The 17,383-nt window shown below is 45.4% G+C and overlaps 1 long non-coding RNA gene across 2 annotated transcripts in view; it reads left to right on the top strand.

Annotated features, from left to right (window-relative positions):
- LOC110257796 overlaps window positions 1-17,383 on the top strand; it is a 51,571-nt gene that overhangs the window by 22,114 nt on the left and 12,074 nt on the right. For both annotated transcript variants that reach the window (XR_002340783.1, XR_002340782.1), the window contains exon 3: window positions 16,678-16,786. This is a non-coding gene — a long non-coding RNA (uncharacterized LOC110257796). The remainder of the gene's footprint in view (window positions 1-16,677; window positions 16,787-17,383) is intronic.

Here is a 17,383-nt window from a genome sequence, read left to right as displayed (position 1 = left end):
AATGTCTTCCTTGAGGAGGCCAAACCTGAGGTGTCTTAGAGAAAAAGAAAAGTTAGCTAGAAGTTAGATCAGAAGAAGCTCTCTTTTGATTGCTTCTAGCCTATATTTTTTCCCCCTGGTTTAATGCAGATTGTGTCACAGATTCATGAAATTTTTCTTACCTTCCCAATGAGATTGTAAGTTTTTTGAAAGAAGGACCCTGTCTTTGCTCTGTTATATTATCCTATAGGGCCTAGCTCCTTTCCGTGTACAGACATGGTAGGTGGTAAGCAAATACTTGTTAAGTAAATGGACAAATGAGTGACTACCTAATTATATTTACTGAGTGCTTACATGTTTTAACACATTGAAGCCTCACATAAACTCTATGAAGAAGGAACTATCATTATTTCACTTCCTAGACAAGAAAACTAAGGCAGAATGAGGTTACTTATTTTGTAATAGAAAGAATAAAGAATACGAAGATTTGAGTTCAGGTCTCCAGTAGGAATTAGACTGACAACTATTTGTAGTCAATGGCTTAAGCTGTTTCATGTCTCTTTCTCCCTGATTAGCATCATAATCAAACTGGACTAAATTAAATAGTACTTCGCTGGCAATGGTAGAAATGACTGGCCTGAGAAACAGCTTGACTGGGGAATTGTAGGGTAGCAAGGTTCTTTGCACGTAACTTTGAATCGTACTATCTAATTTTCATGTTCCCATCAGTTAGGGAGTCAGCCTGCCTTCTCCTTCCTCATGTAGTCAATGACTTTCAGCTGCTATCAAAGCTCTACGAACTTAAGTGTTGCCCAAATCTCACCTGTCATCACCCAGGCTGACTGGAGCCCGCCCCAGGTGCTGGCTCCAGCGGAGGTGTCTCAGGAATCCTGCTTTTTTTAAGCAGGTGGTCCAAGTTTGGTCCCAGGTCACCAGAGCAGGTGCATTTCTTTTGGGTTAATACCACAATGAGGCAAAAAGCTGAAATCTTGTAAACATTTCATGGAGATAGTTGTCCAAAGAAAAGATATAGAAATCCAACGTCTAGTAGGATTTTATTTTACATTTCTATTTGATCATGGGTTGGCCTGGAGGTTTGTTAATTTACTTGTTTGCTTGCTTAGAGTTAGTATGAAAAAATCAAATTCCTCTGCCAGAATAGCTGGCACTGTGTTCTCTGCCCACTTAAAATCTCACACATTCTCCAACATGAATCCTGAGCTCTAGCTATACTGATCTTTACACAGAATTCCTGCAGGACATGTTCGGCCTGGCTCTTCCTGGACCATTTCCTTGACTTTTTTTTTTAATAGCCATGCCTGTGGCATATGGAAGTTACCGGGCCAGGGATCAAGTCCAAGACCTACGCCACAGTTGTGGAAATGCTGGATTCTTTTAACCCACTGTGCTGAGCTGGATCCTTTTAACCCACATGCCACCACAGAGACAACACCTGATCCTTAACCTTCTTGCCACAGTGGGAACTTCCCCTTGATTTCTGAGCCCACCTGCCCACTCTCCAGCAATCCCTTATTAGCTGCTATTAGAGCTTTTGCTAGTAATCCACTTGGCACTTCTATACCGCATCTGGTCTGCTCCCCACCATGTCCCTCTTTTTTTTTTTTTTTTTTGTCTTTTGTCTTTTTAGGGCCTCATTTGCAGCATATGGAGGTTCCCAGGTAGGGAACCTACACCACAGCTCGGGGCAACGCCAGATCCTTAACCCTCTTAGTGAGGCCAGGGATTGAACCTGCATCCTCATGGATGCTAATTGGGTTTGTTAACCACTGAGCCATGACGGGAACTCCTTTTTTTTTTTTTTTTGACGATGTCCCTCTGGTTTTCATGGGCAAGGGTGTGCCACTGATTCAAGAAATGCTGGAATCCTGAGCAAGTGTCAGCAAAGTTCCCAAGCGTCTGTATGCTGAAGCAGTGTGTGCTTGGAAGAGGAGGACATGTGTACAGACAGAGACGTTGGAATGTTCATTGGCTTTAATGCATGAATAGGAGGTTGTAAAAGTCATCTAAGGAGTTCCCGTCGTGGCGCAGTGGTGAACGAATCCGACTAGGAACCATGAGGTTGCGGGTTCGGTCCCTGCCCTTGCTCAGTGGGTTAACGATCCGGCGTTGCCGTGAGCTGTGGTGTAGGTTGCAGCCGCGGCTCGGATCCCGCGTTGCTGTGGCTCTGGCGTAGGCCGGTGGCTACAGCTCCGATTCAACCCCTAGCCTGGGAACCTCCATATGCCGCGGGATCGGCCCAAGAAATAGCAACAACAACAACAACAACAAAAAAAGACAAAAGACAAAAAAAAAAAAAAAAGTCACCTAAGCTAGTTAATAATCAGCTCTGGCATTAATTCGCTGTCTAACCTTCAGTTAGAATATATACAGCAACCGTGATTTCTAAAATCATGATCCTATTTCTCATGGTTGTCTTCCTCACCCTAAAATAGAAAGCAATGACTGTCCCCTCAGATGGAAAGGGGAGACGTTAGGAAAGAGAATTAGCAGTGGTAAGTGGAGAGTAGAAAATGAAGAAAACCACAGAGAAGGTTAAAAGAGCACTGGACAGTGGATCCAGAAACCTGGGTTCTGGTCACAGCTCTTTCATTAACGGGTGTATGACCTTGGGCAAGGCATGCCACCCCTCAGAACCTCCAATTCCTCATTTCAAACGTCTCTTCTGAAACATCTTGTCAATCAGGGAAAATTGAAATTGGATTAGGTATGAACTGATATGTTTTTAAATGAGTTGATTTATTTTTTTAAATTTAAACCTTTTTTTTTTTTTTTTTTTTTTAATTTCAGCCATGCCCGTGGCATGTGGAATTTCTCAGACAAGGGACCGAATCTGAGCCACAATAGTGACAAACCATACCAGTGACAATGCCAAATCCTCAACCACTAGGCCACCAGGGAATTCCATGATTATGTTTTTTTATTCCAGTATTACTGAGACATAATTGACAAATAACATGGTATAAGTTTAAGGTGGACAACGATTTGATAGATGTATATATTGCCAAATGATCATCGTAATAAGTCTAACATCCATCACCTCACACAGTTACAACTTTTTTCTTGTGATGAGAATTTCAACATGTAGTTTCTTAGCAGCTTTCAAATATAAAACAAATACATTTGTTGTTCAATCTCTGGTGGATTGTTTCTAGGAACCCCCTTAGATACCAACATCCATGGATGCTCAAGTCCATACAGCGGGCCCTCCACAGCCACAGGTTCCACATCCACAGAAAGAGAGGGCCAACTGTATTGTTTTATTTTTTTCATTTTTTATTTTTTGTCTTGTGTCTTTTTTAGGGCTGCATGTGGAGGGTCCCAGGCTAGGGGTCTAATCAGAGCTGCAGCTGCTGGCCTACACCACAATCACAGCAATGCAGGATCTAAGCCATGTCTGCAACCTACACCACAGCTCATGGCAATGCCAGATCCTCAACCCACTGAGCGAGGCCAGGGATTGAACCCGCGACCTCATGATTCCTAGTTGGACTCGTTTCTGCTGTGCCACAACGGGAACTCCCAACTGTATTGTAAATTATGGTCATTATGCGGTACATTACATCTCCAGAACTTAGTTTACTTATAACTGGAAATTTTCTACGTTTTAGAAAAATACTGCCATATTTTTGAGTGAAATGACATAATGTCTGAGATTTACTTTAAAATACTTTCTCCTTCCAATTTTTTTTTGTCTTAAATTTAGAGAGAGTGGGAGTTCCCATTGTGGTGCAGCAGAAACATATCCGACTAGGAACCATGAGGTTGTGAGTTTGATCCCTGGCCTTGATCAGTGGGTAAGGATCCCGAGTTGCCGTGAGCTGTGGTGTAGGTCGCAAACGTGGCTCGGATCCTGTGTTGCCGTGGCTCTGGCGTAGGCCGGCAGCTGTAGCTCCAATTAGATCCCTACCCTGGGAACCTCCATATACCATGGGTGCAGCCCTAAAAAGCAAAAAAAAAAAAAAAAAAAAAAAAAAATTTAGAGAGAGCGTTGGCTAGATGAAACAAGAATGACAAAATGTTAATGACTGGTAAAAATGGGTGATGAGTACAGAGGAGTTCATAATACTAGTTTCTTTTCTTGTATATTCAAAAGTTTCTTTGTTTTTGGCCACATCCGTGGCATACGGAAATTCCTGGGCCAGAGATTGAATCTGAGCCACAGCTGTGACCTACAGACAGCTATGGAGACGCTGCCTCTTTAACCCACTGTGCTGGGCCGGGGATCAAACCTGCACTGCTGCAGAGACAACACCAGGTCCTTAACCCGCTGGGCCACAGCAGGAACTCCCTATTTGAAATGTTCAATAATCAAATGTTAAATGAGAAAGAACTTTGTTTCAAAGGAAGAGGAGGAAGAACATAGAAAATGCATGAGGGATAAAATGAGTTAACGTAGGAGTTGTATGTTTTCTACCTACATTCAGGCATCGAATTAGCCTCATGACCAATACTATATGAAGAAAAGTATTAGGTGAGTAAGATGTGGGTTTTGCATGATATTTTATTTGGACACCACGAGTTATCAGCACTGACACTTTTTACATGTCATCAGGCACAACTTCCTTTTACCAGACAACAGCGAGCACTCTTTTATATCCTGCCCAGGCCAGCATCTGGAAACAGCTGTTTTCCACTTATTGAATGACAGCATCCATTCTGGCAGTGTGAGCCACTGGAATGAAGAATGCTAAACCTCAACGTTTGTTAAATGTCACCACAGGGACCAAACAGTGCGGTCATTACTGACTCAGGCATAGAACTTGAGCAACGAAAGGACCAAATCTGTCCAGGAGGTTATTGATTACAAGGCAAACTCCTGACTCACTCTCCCACTCAGGTTTATTCAAAATGTTGCAAGTTTGGAAGATCCACCCCAGCAATGTGAACTAGGATTTGCGGTGGGCAAAGCTTACGTCTTTTCAAGGGCACCTTTGGGACTTGCCTTTGGGTGGGCGTGCTGGTATCTTGGTTCTGCGCTCACTCTGGCTAAAGGTTTCTTTTACCACCTGCTGCCTCCAGGCCAGGCTTGCTTGAGACAGGGCCTTGCCAAAGTCAGGCGAGGGGTGGTGGAGAGGAGGATGCAGGTGAAACTGGGTCAGCATGTTGACTCAGTCACATGGGTTTTTTTTTTTTATCTCATCATCATGTCCTGTAGCTATTGTAGTAGACCTCTTAGAGTTTGGTATTTATAAGGGGGCAGGACCCTTTAGCTTAGGGATCCTGGTCCACTGTAAGCCCCAAGCTTTCCCAGGCCTGATTTCTTCCAGACTTCCCTCTATCTTAGCACAATAGAAGAAAGATATTTCTCTTATAAGTGAGAGAGAATGAGGGGAAAAGAATAATCACTAACATGTATCTGGCACTAACTCTGCCAAGAATTACTCAGGTAATCCTTACAGCCATCGTATGAAGTAGGAATGATTATTGCACCCATTCTACAGATGAGCAAATGGAGGCTTGGAGAGGATAAGTGACAATGGTATGGCTGACGTTACATTGGGCTCTAAGCTGTAGAGCCAGGATGTGAATCAAGTCTAGTTCATGCTCGAGCCTATGCTTTAAACCACCTCAGTGTATACTACCCTCTGGAAGAGTCACCCACCAACTGCCATTTATTGAACTACATGGCAATTGTTCCTGGTGAAGAAGTTTCACCATTTGAATGTCCAGACCATGGCTGCTTTTGCTTTTGCTTTTTTTAAATTGAAGGATAGCTGGTTTACAGTGTTGTGGTTGTTTTAGATGTATTGCAAAGTGATTCAGTTATGCACACACACACACATACACACACCCATTTCGGATTCTTTTTTTTCTCAGTTTCTTTTCCTATATTATAGGTGATTACAAGACATTGAGTACAGGTCCCTGTGCTATACAGGAAGTCCTCGTTGTTTACCTATTTTACATATATAATCGTGTGTATCTGTTAATACCAAGCTCCTGATTTATTCCTCTTCCTCCTTTCCCCTTTGGTAACCGCACGTTTGTTTTTATGTATATGAGTCTGTTTCTGTTTCGTAAATGTTTTTGTGTGTTGCCACCACCTGCAACCCAGTTCCTTGTGCAATACATGTGTTATTAGTTCATTAGAAGGAGTAAGAAGAAGAGATTTTCCTCTAAGTCACAGTTGGGTAACTCTTCTTTAGAGCGGCTGAGCATTTCTGGGGTTTAGGAGCAGTGTAGAGGCCGAAGATGCACTTTACTCTGTGGGATCTCACATCAGGAGTCAGTGAGTTAGAAGCGACTCCTTATTTGGGGAAAATGTTTATAAACCAGAAAGAGCAATGGGAGTGAAAGCTGAAACAGACCTAGAGATGGAATGCTTCTCTGAAAGACTCGCTATTTGCATGGGAGGCGGGTTTTGGAAGGGAATGTTGTCTCCAGGGCTCTGGGAGACAGAATCACTGTAGGGGAGCCCATGGTAGCCCAGGGGAAGGCAAGCAAAAGAAAGGAGCAGAGTTCGGTGAAACTCATGATAAAAGTCTTCCTGGAAGAGGCAACTGAAGGTGGAAATGGAAAGAAACAATATATAAAAATAAAAGAAAGGGGTGTTCCCCTTGTGGCACAGTGGAAACGAATCTGACTAGTAACCATGAGGATGAAGGTTCAATCCCTGGCCTCTCTCAATGGGTGAAGGATCTGGTGTTGCTGTGAGCTGTGGTGTAGGTCACAGACACGGCTTGGATCCAGCGTTGCTGTGGCTGTGGTGTAGGCAGACAGCTGTAGCTCTGATTCGACCCCTAGCCTGGGAACTTCCATATGCCAAGGATGCGGCTCCCCCCCACCAAAAAAAATGAAAGAAAGAAGTGGGAAATAAAGTCAAGGAGAATGGAGTTCCCGCTCTGTTGCAGCAGGTTAAGTGTCTGGCATTGTCACTACGGTGGCTTGGTTGCTACTGTGTTGCAGTTTCCATCCCTGGCCCTGGGAACTTCCACATGCTATAGGCATGGCCAAAAAATAAAACACAAGAGGAATGGCCCATGCAAAGCCTTAGAGCTATGTGTTTGAAATTAGTTTGGCACATTCGACTATATTGTAGAATAAGAAGAGATTAAACTGCAATCACTTATCGAGCACCTACTGTATATCAGGCATCGTGCTAGGTATTGAGAATGCAAAGGAGGACCCAGTAGGGTCCCCAGTAGCCTCTGGGGACCTCTCCATCCAGCAGGAGGGCGGGGGCGCACACAAATCCTCATGGTCCAAGGATGCTGCAGTCGAGGACCATAGCGGCGTCATGGCGGCGCTGATGGTAAAATGACCTGGTATCGAGAAGCTGGGCAGGCTTCTCGGATGAAGCCCTTTGAGCTGGACCCTGGAGGGTGGAGGAGGCTTTTGCTGGGAGGAGCAGCAAGGGAGGGAAGGAGAAGCACTTGCATGAAAGCGCCTGGTCTGGAAGGTGGGACCATGGCTGGTGGGGTGCAAGGGTGGTAGCAGCAGAGGGGGCAGAAAAGGGGGTGGGGAGCAGCTTAGTCAAGGCTTTGGTGGCCAGCCTGAGAGTTTTGCCCTCCGTCCTGTGAGCCGTAAATCTATAGCAACAAGTTAGCCACGAGAGTTTCAGTTGCCCTCTGAATGCCGGTCTATCTAAGGGGGTAGGAAATGTTTCTTACACCCACTCAAAGGTGCTGCTTTAACTGAGATTTGCCGTAGTCACCATCACCTGAGTTGGGGACCTAGAAACTAGTAACATACCTACACACACACACACACACACACACACACACACATTCTTGGTCACTTCGGTGTCTACTGTATTTGGTCTCAAACATGTCCTGGGCTGGAAACTAACACTGGGACTGGGTTTCTTAGGGTTTAGCACAGGATCTAGTCACCTCGAGGCCTCTTCCCCACCATCTCCTTTTTTCCTTTTAGGAGCAGTACACCTACTTGGGGTCCGCTCCCTAGGTACAATCTGAAGGCAACCCAGAAGTTCTGGAAATCCTGCCGCTGGAAACCATAGCTGCTCATCCCCCAACACCGCAGATATCCGCTAGCTTCCCACTGCCCATCCTTCCTACGCTGGTCCCTCAGAAGGGCTGTCCCAGAACAAACCGAGACTCATACTTAGCCCTGACAGCAACGTGGAGGCCATGGCTGGCTATGGCCAGCCGCTTTCAGCATGAATGACGGGGCCTCAAGAGAGAGGAATATCAGGGAACCGAAGGTTAGCTCCCAGGCCCCAAAGCGCCAAAAGAATTCTCTGCTGCTGAAGATAACCATCCGAAAGTGAGCTGTACCCTCTCTGAGGTCCCCCAAAGCTGGCAAAGAGCCCCTAGGAAACTCCAATTTAGTTTTAGCCCTCTGATGCTTGACCCTGGCTTACAACCCTTGACCTAATCTGGTTTTCAGAATGCCCTTTCCAGAATGGCCTTAGTCTCCCAATGATTTCTTGGTTCAGTCCCAGAGGTCCCAAAACCAATTACTAAGAACTTGGTCAGGGGGGTAGGACAGACCCCAGTTACCTCCAAGTCTCAAGAACCCCTTCCCTTGCATGGACTTTTTATTTTTGTTGTTGCTTTTTAGGGCCACACCCAGGGCATATGGAAGTTCCCAGGCTAGGGATCGAATCAGAGCTATAATTACCAACCTAGGCCACAGCCACAGCAAGCCCAGATCCGAGACGTGGCTGTGACCTACACCCCAGCTCATGGCAACACTGGATCCTTAACCCACGGAGCAAGGCCAAGGATCGAACCCACATCCTCATGGATACTAGTTGGGTTCGTAACCTGCTGAGCCACAATGGGAACTCTGCATTGGCTCTTATATGCAGTCAGCCAGTCCCCTAGATCCATGGGACTAATTCAGCTTTTGCTTCTGAATCTACAGAGAGGGTGGTTATGGGTAGGTGCAGCCTCGGCTAATGCCCAGGTCAGAGCAAATCTGACCCGTTGCATCCCATAAGTCAGAGGGGCTTCTTCTCCCATCCCTGTTAAAGCCAGTCTCTGTACCTGCTTGTTTCCAGAGCCCAGGAAGTGAGCTGCTGTGGACATTCTTGCTCCCCAAGCATGAGTGTTCTCAGAACTCCTGAAACATTCTCCTACAGGCTCTCAGATCTCCTGGTTCCCAGAAGCAGTTTTCCAAGGAGCCCTTGAGGGCTGGCTAGCAGGGCAGGGGCCTTGCAGCCAGGACACCCAGCACTCGTTTTGTGGCCCTGACCAACAGAAAAGGTGCCATGGTCATGGCCAGAGATGGGAGAGGATTCCCCATGCCCAGTGGAGTTATTCCTTCCCTGCCCAGGAGAAAGGCACCAGCAACCATTCTTACCCTGAGAAGGGATGTGCTACCTGCCCACAGACTGATGCTGTAGAGCAAATGTCTTCTCGCCCACCCTGCTTTGTGTGCCCCCTGGGCGATGGGGGGCCCTGGCCACTAGGGTGCTGTCAGAGCTAATTATGAGTCTCAGCGTGTTCCAAGAACAAATAGTTAACCAAGGTGGAGAACCCAAGACTATTCATTCTTGGCTATCTCACAGCCAGATGCTGCTACACTTGAATGGCCCGAGGTCTCAAGAATGTCATTATTCCAGGGAGCAGGTCCAGCGATGGGGGCCTTTGGGACTCCAGGGAGAGTTGAGAGGCTACTCTGGGGCCTTGCATCCTGTCCCCATAATCAGCCCAAGAGGCAGGATTTAGGAGACTGAGCCATTCCTATCTAACGGGCCTACAGGAGGGCTGAGATCCAGCTGAGGGCAGCTACCCTACTGTGGGGAACCTGGAAGCTAGAATATATAAAACGCTCCCCCAGTTGTAGCTGGTGGTAGCCTCAGTGGTGAAGGCCTTTGCCAAAGGGGACAAGTGGTACCATCTTGTCTATACAAATAATCTAGTGCTTATGGTCTCAGTCTGTGGAGTCAGACAGACTTGGGTTTGAGGCCAAGTTCCGCTACTTTCTAACTCTGTGACCTGGGGCAAGCTAACTCAACCTCTCTGAACCTTAGTTTTCTCATGTATAAAATGGAAACTATAGGTATGCTTAGTTTACAAGGTTATTGCAAGTATAGAATGAGCTGATGCAAGATTAGTCTTTTTTTCTTTTCTTTTCTTTTCTTTTTTTTTTTTTTTTTGTCTTTTTTTTAGGGCTGCAATCATGGCATATGGAAGTCCCAGGCTAGGGGTTGGATTGGAGCTACAGCTGCCGGCCTATACCACAGCCACAGCCACATGGCATCCAAGCTGCCTCTGCGACCTACACCACTGCTCACGGCAACCCTGGATCCTTAACCCACTGAGCAAGGTCGGGGATTGAACATCCATCCTCATGGATACTAGTTGAGTTTGTTACTGCCGAATCGTGATGGGAACTCCCATGATAAGTCTTTCACACAGAACTTGACTGTAGCAAGTGTCCAGAAATGGTGCTTGAAATTATTGCTGTCACAGATCTCATCACCCTACTCACTAGGATATAGTAGAGAAAGAAACAGCCATGGGCCAACTAGTAAACAGGCCAAAATGCCTGGTACAGGTGCATCATGCCATGCTTGAGAACATTGATTTTCAGATACTGCTTCTAACAGAGCCCTTGTCTTCTCCGATGTTCCATGAGACCCGAGTGCCTTCAGAACTCTGGTAGGATGTATATAGACCATTCTTTTATATGCTTTACTCCCACCCTGCCATTATTGAATTTTGTCACTTGTTGCCTAAGAGCTTTCCCCAAAAGCCGGGCCATTGTTCTCTCTCCTAGTGCATGTGACTGAGGTGTGAGTGGGTTCCTCTAGGACCGATAAGATCCGGGATCCGTGGTATAAGTACTGTTTTCCAAGTGAGCGGATTAGGACAGGACAGGTGGGTGGCACAAGCCAAGGACGTGATATGTATTAGCCTAGTGACATTACCTAGCCTAGTCAGACTGGTCCTCAGGAAACTGCATCAGAACTAACTAGGAAGCCTTAACAATGCAGATTCCGTGAGCCATCCTCAGAGACTCTGGAGTAGAACAGAGGTTTGAATAAACACGAGATGAGTCTGATGCATAGGCAGGCTGAAGGAGCCAGGCCAGCCTGAGCAGCAATAATTCTGACATTTCAGTGAACATTGGATTCACTTGGTGGGGTGGCACTTGTTAAAAGTGCAGGAGTTCCCGTAAAAAAAGGGCCTGATTGTTAGAATCAGATTGGCCTATGTTTCTTTGCTCCCTGATTTGTAAAATCGAGGAAGTGACATCAAATCTGAAGGATCGTTTTATCTAAAGCTCTCAAAAGGCACTCGGATGTGGCTTCCCTTTCTTGTGATTCACATACCTCTCTTTATGCTCCATGAAAGCTGTGAAGATGAACTGTAGGTGGTGGCTGGGTTCCTTTGAGGGCCAAGGTTGGATGTTGCCAGAAAGAAGGGAAAATTACAATCCATGGGCTTCTGAAGTGAAATTTATAAGATTTATATATTTATGAATATACATTGATTAAATACCCCTAAAGCATGTATTTAAAAAAAAAAAAACAAAAAAAAAACCTTTGCAGGAGTTCCCCTTGTGGCTCAGCGGAAACAAATCTGACTAGTATCCATAAGGACACAGGTTCAATCCCTGGCTTTACGCAGTGGGTTAAGGATCTGGCATGGCTGTGAGCTGTGGTGTAGTTTGCAAACGCAGCTTGGATCCCGTGTTACGGTGGCTGTGGTGTAGGCCAGTGGCTACAGCTCCGATTCAACCCCTAGCCTAGGAACCTCCATATGCCGTGGGTGTGGCCCTAAAAACACACACACAAAAGGGCAGATTTCTAGGCCCAGCCCACTAGATCTTCTGATCTAAGTAGTTCCCTGTAGGCCTCAGAAATCTGCATTTTTCATTAGTACCCCCAGGTAACACTGGTCTAGGGGAAATGATCACTCCCTTTTGTAAAACCATTCCTCGCCAGTTCAACCCAAAGATTCTCCAGGGAAGAAAGGCATTGCCTAATTGATTACAAGTTTCTATATCCCTTTCACACTAATATGTAATCTCCTAAATCCCTTTCAGAAATTGTTGAAACATTTTCTCATTCTCGTGACAATATGTAATAAAAATAAAAAAAAATGGGGGGAGTTCCATCGTGGTGCAGCGGAAATGAATACGACTAGGAACCATGAGGTTGCAGGTTCGATCCCTGGTCTTGCTCAGTGGGTTAAGGATCCGGCGTTGCCATGAACTGTGTGTAGGTTGCAGACGCGGCTCTGATCTGGCGTTGTTGTGGCTGTGGCATAGGCCGGTGGCTACAGCTCCGATTCGACCCCTAGCCTGGGAACCTCCATATGTTGCGGGTGCAGCCCTAAAAAAAGACCAAAAAAAATTTTTTTTTTATTATCATTGAAGATTGTTTTTAGTTATCTATTGCTTCAAAATAAATTATCCCCCAATTAACAGCTAAAACATTTGTTATTTCAAGAGTTTCCATCATGGCTCAGTAGTTAACAAACCCGACTAGTATCCATGAGGATGCAGGTTTGATCCCTGGCCTCCCTCAGTGGGTTAAGGATCCGGCATTGCTGTGAGCTGTGGCGTAGGTCACAGACCGGGCTCAGATCTGGCATTGCTGTGACTGTGGCATAGGCCAGCAGCTATAGCTCCGATTCAACCCCTAGCCTGGGAACCTCCATATGCCATGGGTGCGGTCCTAAAAAGACCAAAAAAAAAAAAAAATTGTTATTTTACAGTGTCTGTGGGTTAGGGATCTGGGCCTGGATTGATTGGTGGCCTCTGGCTCAGGGTCGCTCACAAGATTGCAATCAAGGCCTTGGCCATGGCCTGTGGTCTTCTTTGAAAGCTCAAAAAGAGGAGAGTCTGCTTCCCAACTCACCCACATGATTGTTAGAAGGATTCTGACTGTTGGCCAGAGATATCAGTTCCTTGCCAAGTGGATCTTTTCATAAGGCAACTCACAGCACCCCACAAGGAAGCTGGCTTCCTTCAGTGTGAGCAAGGAAGAGAGACAGAGGGGAGGGGGAGAGAGAGGGAGACAGAGACAGGGGCTGAAACAGAAACAGAGACAGAAATGCAGCGAGAGTAAGCAAGGCAAAAGCCAGACCCTTTTTGAAGCCTGACCTTGGAAGTGAAATCCCATCATGTTGGCCACACTCTGTTAGAAACAAGTCATTGGGTGCAGCCCACACTCAAGGGGAATGGATTACATGAGCATCTGAATACCAGGACGCACGGCTCACTGGGGGCATTTCAGAGGTTTCCTACCACAAAGATTTCATATATATTTGTCTTTTTAGGGCTGTACCCGCGGCATTTGGCAGTTCCCAGGCTAGGGGTCCAATCGGAGCTGTAGCCACCCGCCATAGCCACAGCCACAGCAACTTAGGATCTGAGCCACGTCTGTGGCCTACACCACAGCTCGCAGTAACGCAGGATCCTTAACCTGCTGAGCAAGGTCAGGGATCGAACCCTCAACCTCATGGTTCCTAGTCAGATTCGTTTCTGCTGCACCATGATGGGAACTCCACATGAAGATCATATTATAAAGCACTATTTACTATTATTCAAAATACAGGAAAATGATGTACCTTACTTGTGGGATGAATGCTGTTTAAAGTATGCAAAACATGACTTATTGACAAATGCTTTTAAACTCGACGTTACAGTAGAATGTTTGGAGACTGTATATTAAAATGTCAAAAGCAATTTAACTATGTCTGAGGCATCAAAAAATAGAAACTGCTTTCATGCAGTTTGACATTCTTACTTTTTGTACTATAAAAATGCATTCACTTATTTACATACTTTTCGCATTGTGTTTCTAAGTGATGACATTAGAAAATTGTGCTGTTATTTCTCCACACCTACATAGCAAATGTGTTTAATATTTTCCTCAATAAATGTAGAGCCCAATTGCCTATAATTGTCACTATACTTTCAGTTTCGCTATTGATTTTTGAAGTCTGAGAGATAGCTTCATGTACTAGGTAAATTTTTTGGATCAGATGTTGTCACTTAAGAATCTTGGAGTTCCCGTCGTGGCTCAGTGGTTAATGAATCCAACTAAGAACCATGAGGTTGCGGGTTCGATCCCTGCCCTTGCTCAGTGGGTTAACGATCCGGCGTTGTCATGAGCTGTGGTGTAAGTCGCAGACGCGGCTCAGATCCTGCGTTGCTGTGTCTCTGGTGTAGGCTGGCAGCTACAGCTCCGATTTGACCCCTAGCCTGGGAACCTCCATATGCCGCGGAAGCAGCCCAAGAAAAGGCAAAAAGACCAAAAAAAAAAAAAAAAAAAGAATCTAGTAAAAAAGAACAGCTTCAAACAATGTATTAGTTGACTAGGGCTGTCAAAACAAAGTGCCATACACTGGTGGCTTCAACAACAGACATTTATTGTGTCACAGTTCTGAGGGCTAAAAGTCTAAGATCAAGGTGTTGGCAGGATTGAATTCTGAGTCCTTCTCCTTGGCTTGTGGATGGTCATTTTCTACCTGTGTCTTCAGATGACCGTCTCTTTCTGTGTCCCAATTTCCTCTTTTTATAAGGATACCCATCCTATTGGACTAGGGGCCACCCTAGTGGCCTCATTTTAATTTAATTATCTCTTGAAAAGACCTTGTCTCCAAATATAGTTGCCTTCTGACGGGGTTAGGGCTTCAATATATGAATTTGGGCGGAACACCATTAGCTCATAAAGGACACATTTTCAAAATTGCTGTCATTCTTATCATCCTTATTCACTTATATTTCAAGGGCAGTCTTTCTTTTTTTTTTTTTTGTCTTTTAAGGGCAGTCTTTCTTAAGCTTCTTGTCTATTAGCCAGCAACCCACTGTAGGCATAAATGGAACAATACACGACTATAAACAAAAATAATTTAAAACCATAAAATGATGAAACCACCAGGCTCGCCTACAGCGAGTAGCGAAGTGATAGATTAGCTCAGCAATGGGTTGGATCCATTGTTGTTCAAGATCCACTAACTGCCACGTGGGCTCATTAGCTATGTCCTTGAGGTTATCAAATTGTTCTCATTTTAAGGGAACAATTTTAAACACTTTTTTTTTTTTTTTTGCCTTTTTAGGGCTGCACCCTGGAGGTTCCCAGGCTAGGGGTTGAATCCGAGCTACAGCTGCTGGCCTAGGCCACAGCCACAGCCACACAGGGTCTGAGCCACGTCTGCGACCCACACCACAGCTCATGGCAACGCCGGATCCCCAACCCACTTGTTTGAGATCTGGGATCGAACCCGCGTCCTCATGGATACTAGTCGGATTCATTCCCGCTGAGCCCTGAAGGGATCTCCCAGTTTTAAGCACTTTTAAATATTGACTTCACCCATAGACATTGAAAAAAAAAAAAAAAGATGCCACTAATGCCTTTGATGAGGTTAAACCCTGAGGTTTGTGAAATGCTGCCCAAATCCAGACTTCTTATCTGTTCCATAGCTCGGAGCCACACAGTGTACAGGAATTGTGTTCCACCTGCCCAGGCTCCGGACCTGGTGCTGTGCAAGACTCCTTCACTTATGTCATCTCGTTTAGCTGCTCTAACAAAGAATTGGGTCAATTCGTGGTACCATGAACCTCGCTCTGAACATCCTACAGGCAGGTGAATGACAAAACACAATACGGCATGAAGGTTGGCAAGTGCCATTGCCCCTCAAAAAGCCCAGAAGCTTCCCCATTTAAGTTTCTACAAAAATCACCTATTTCCTCATCCTTCTATAATTAGACTTGCTGTTCTTCAAGCATTACCATTTGAGGGGAAAAAAAAAAAGAAAAATAATTATTCAATTTTCGTTCTGCTTGATTTAATTATTGGTTTTGCTGCAACCACTTTCTGCAGTTTTCTTTGGCTGAGATTCAGCATTTCACCAACATGAAAGGTTGAATAAGCTCTTGTGGGCTGAACTTGGAACCTAGTCATCATTTATGTCATTGATTCCTGGGAAAATAGGATCTGAGTTCAAAATTACTATTTACTAAGACATTTTTTGGAACCGGCTCTATTTGTAAGCTTGGCACTGCTTGTGTCCTGAATGACAATTACCAACTTAAAAAGAATAGAAAGGCTGGAGTTCCTGTTGTAGCTCTGCAGTAACGAAACCGACTAGTATGCATGGGGACGCGGGTTCGATCCCTGGCCCCAATCAGTGGGTTAAGGATCCGGCATTGCCGTGAGCTGGGGTGTAGGCCACAGATGCTGCTCAGATCCCCACGTTGCTGTGGCTGTGGTATAGGCCGGCAGCTGTAGCTCCAATGTGACCCCTAGCCTGGGAACTTCCATACGCTACAGGTGTGGCCCTAAAACGACAAAAAAAAAAAAAAAAGAATAGAGAGGCAATAAAGAATATTTAACATTAATGTTCTACTAAGCATGGGTGATTCTCTGAGAGTTCAGAAAGCCCTTCAGGATCTTGCTCTTGTGTGTGTGTGCGGTCTACACCACAGCTCACGGCAACGCCAGATCCTCAACCCACTGAGCAAGGCCAGGGATCGAACCCGAATCCTCATGGTTCCTAGTAGAATTCGTTAACCACTGCACCACCACAGGAACTCTGCTTGCTCTTGTTTTAAATAGCAGTTGAGATGCTGCAGAAGTTCTAGGAAAGTGGGCTGACCTCCGCACTTCCCTACAACTGGGTAACTTCTCAGCCCCAAATGGGCTGAACCTGGTCCCAGCATTCCTCCATCATTTCAGAAGCTGCTACTTTTCCTTAAACTAAGAGAGTGCAAATCGAGATCACATGCTTGTTCACTTGCATTGGTTTCCAGAACTTTCCTGACCATGGGTGAGGATACCAAACACTCAGAAGACAGTGAAGAGAGAATTTCTGCTCAAGATGTTATCTTTCATGAGGAAGCTTTGATTTTTTTACAACAGGTAAGTTTTATACCTTTCTATCCTCTAGGCCTTTTTTTTTTTTTTTCTCTCCAATGTATTTGGGAGACCTAGGATCTGTTTCTATGTTGGTCTTTCCTGTTTTAGTTGTGTGTGGCATCATTATGATCCATGGCAGGCAGAGTAGCAGGGCATTTTGGTAGGGCTTTGGCAGGCTCATACTTTAAATGGCAAAACCAGTAACAACAGAAGTTAGTTCATTAATTGAAGGTTTTCCCAGACATGGAGTTCCCATCGTGGTTCAGTGGATAACGAATCCTACTGGTATCCATGAGGACTTGGGTTCGATCCCTGGCCTCAATCAGTTGGTCGGGGATCTGGCGTTGCCATGAGCTGTGGTGTAGGTTGCAGACGCGGCTCGGATCTGGCGTTGCTGTGGCTGTGGTGTAGGCTGGCAGCTACAGCTCTGATTCTACTCCTAGCCTGGGAACCTCCATGTGCCATGGGTGTGGCCCTAAAAAGACAAAAAAAAAAAAAAAAAAAGATTTTCCCAGGCAATCCCCAGTGCTAAAATGTGTCTTCTGTGCCTCATTAAAACTCTCTACTGCGTTCTGTGCTCAGCAAGCGATGGGTACAGGA

Source organism: Sus scrofa, chromosome X (genome assembly GCF_000003025.6).
Source record: "Sus scrofa isolate TJ Tabasco breed Duroc chromosome X, Sscrofa11.1, whole genome shotgun sequence".
NCBI classification, from domain to species: domain Eukaryota; kingdom Metazoa; phylum Chordata; class Mammalia; order Artiodactyla; family Suidae; genus Sus; species Sus scrofa.
The sequence above is the reverse complement of the archived record's forward strand: the minus strand, read 5'-3'. Positions and strand labels throughout refer to the sequence as shown.